The sequence below is a fragment of the Piliocolobus tephrosceles genome, chromosome 7 (genome assembly GCF_002776525.5).
Source record: "Piliocolobus tephrosceles isolate RC106 chromosome 7, ASM277652v3, whole genome shotgun sequence".
In the NCBI taxonomy this organism is placed as follows: Eukaryota; Metazoa; Chordata; class Mammalia; order Primates; family Cercopithecidae; genus Piliocolobus; species Piliocolobus tephrosceles.
The window spans coordinates 143203029-143206016 of record NC_045440.1 but is presented as its reverse complement, the minus strand read 5'-3'; positions in this window follow the sequence as shown (position 1 = coordinate 143206016).

The following is a 2988-nucleotide window of genomic DNA, read 5'->3' as shown; positions in this document are numbered from 1 at the left end:
TCTCTCAGTCATGGCCTGGGCCATCTCTGCCATGTGCATAGCCTTGTGTTCCCTGGCTCTCCTGCATCTACTTCTTCTGCCTTCCTGTGAGAGCTCTCACAAGGAGCGATGACTGGTGATTGAACCAAACCCTGTTCTTTCATTCTCATCAAACATTCATTGTGCACCTACTGTGTGGCAGGCCCTTTGTGGCCAGGTTGGGTCAGATGTGGCCCCTGCCCTCAAGGAGCTGACAGTCTGTTGGGGGAGAATGGCAGTCCCTCAAATGAGTCATTGTGATAGAAGTATTCTGCCAGGAGTATATGCAGGGACACAGGGGTCTAGTCCAGCCTGTAGGGGCAGGGAAACTTCTGGAGGAGAGACCGCCAGAGCCGAATCCTAAAAGATGGGGAGGAGGGGCTGGGTGAGAGAGGTCATGGAGGCCAGATATCAGGATGGGAATGCTAGGCTGAGCTTCGACTTGACCCACAGGCGCCTGGACAGTTTTCACCAAGAGTCAGCCTGTTAAGAAGGTGGCCCTGGTGGCAGGTGGAGAAGACAGCAGGAGATTCAGCTGCAGGCAGCAGGGCCAGTGAGGTGGCTGAAGGACCAGAACTGGTGCAGGGCTTGTCTATGCAGAGCCAGAAGCAGAACAAGACCTCCTGCCTCCCAGTAAATGTATCTGGGCTGGGCCAGCAATTCCCCAAAGCACAGTCCTCAGGACCTGATGCTGCAGCTGAATGAGTTTGGGAAACGCTGCTCACAGCACTCCCATCTAGGGGTCACCATGCCTATTAGCAGAACAAAGGCTCTGAGAAGTCCTGCACCTGGCCCTGTTTAACCCAATGTTTCTCAAACTGTATAACCACAGAACACACTTGTTCACATTCTGAAGAGGAGGCTGGGAACCCCTGGATGAGCATGGCTGCCTGGAGCCATGCTTTTCTCTGGAATCTGACACTGCTGGAAGTCTAAAGTTATCAACTGTACCATCAACTGTGCAAATGTCACTGGCTTTGAGAAATCAGCTAGGAGCAGAGTGAGGAATCTCTACTTCTGGCAGGGAGGCCACTGAGGAAGGGGAGACTTATCACAGCCTCTCTGTGTGATCTGGGGCCGCTGGACTCCTTGGTGCCTCACCTTCCTTGAAAGTAAACCGGTCAGTGTTAAGTCCAGGGACGGCCTTACGTGTACCCCTGTGTGCAAGATTCTCTAGCTGTTACAGACCCCAGCCAAAGACAGTGCTGGGATCGATGAGCAATGTCTGCCCCAGGCAGAGGTGGAGGGAAGGGCAGGCTGTACACCAGGATCAGTGAACCCACCTATGGCCCCACTTGCCTCTCTAGCCTTCCCCATCTGTAAAATGGGCACCCCTACCTTTTTCAAAGATGTGGGCATTAATGTGACAAAGAGTTAAATATACCCAAGGAATCAGGATGTTGTGGAGAAGCAGACAGCCCGCCTTGGCCCAGACGCACTGCGGTGATGTGGAAGAAACACTGACCTGGGAGTTGGGTCCTCCCTTACTGTGGGCCCAGGATAAACTGGTGGGCCTCTCTGGGTAAGAACGGGGCTGCAGGCACACCCACTGTGTGTAAAGAACGAAACAAACAAGTAGGCAGCAAGCAGATAGAGTTATAAAACCATTATGTTCTTTATTAGCTAATAAGGTACATCTGTTTTCACAGAAACTGAGGTCCAAGGGAGGCCCATGTTGGGGCTGCTGGAGGGCGCAGACAGGCTGTGAACACAGCGCATGGGCACCAGCAGCACTGGGCAGGCTTGGGACCAACTGTGGGCTTAAGCCCACAAGAGAATGCACCTGCCCACCCCAGTTGGGTGGCTTGCATGGATGCCACATGCCTGCATTGGGGTTCTCAAAGAGTCAGGAAGGACCCGCCTCCCTCCTCAGGTCACCTATCTGCTGACAGCTTTATAACCAACCAGAGGAGGACTCTGATTGGTTGAGGTGCAACTTCACACGTCCAAGTCCAGCCAATCATCATGGCCCTGGGGAATTCTGGACTCTGGCCACACCTCAGTTCCACATCCTTCTCCAGGTGGGGCTAGAGTTGGGACACCCAGACCCACAGGGGCTGCGAGGGAGGCAGGCATCCAGAGGCACTGCCCCCAGCCAGACTCTCTGGGCTGCCGTGTGGCACACACCATCCGGGATGGATACCAGGGATGTAGGGAAGATACTTGATTGAGCCCCAGGCTTTGCTCCGAGGAGCTCCCATTCCACCCGCAGGTCCAGAGCCTTGGAAGGTGGCACATGTGGGGTGTGGACGGGCGGACCAGGAACCCTCTGCTTTCAAGGCTCAGACACTGCCTGGGAGGACCTGAGTCCACGGATCTATTCCCACAGGTGGAAGAGAGGAAGAACCAGAGTCTGGGGGCTGGTAGGTGGCCACTCAAGGCACTCTAAGCTTGGGGCCATAAAGCAGCGGGGGTCCTCGAAGGAGCACTAGACAGAAGCCAGGGAGAAGCTTCCAGGACTGGCTCCACATCGGAATCACTGTGGGATCCTGGGCACGTGATCCTGTCTTGCTGGAAGTTTTCCCGTCTGTAAAACAAGGGGTTTGGAGTAATTCATCTCAGAGGTCCTTCCAGTACGCACACAGCGGTTGCGCTTTCCTGAAAGGCTGTATGCAAATGGAGTTCCGTAAACCAAATCGAAGTGGCTCTGCAGAGCTCGGCGTCTGCCGGCGCGCCCCTCCCCCGCCCGCGCTGCCGCGGGGACAGCCTGGACTTCCCCGCAGCGAGGCCGGCTGCGCGGCCGCCCCGTGGGTCGGAGTCCAGTGCCCCCTGGCGGCGCCGAGGCGGGCAGGCGGCTTCCGGACCGCGCGGAGGCCCGACGGCTGTGACTCAGGGGTGGCGCCGCTGCCAGGGCGGCGGGAGGCCTGACTGGGGTTCCGTCGTGGGCTGAGCCACGGCGCAATTAATTACCAGCTGCTGGGAATCCTTGTCGCCCGCTCGCGGTGACTCACCCGGCAGCCAGGCTCACTT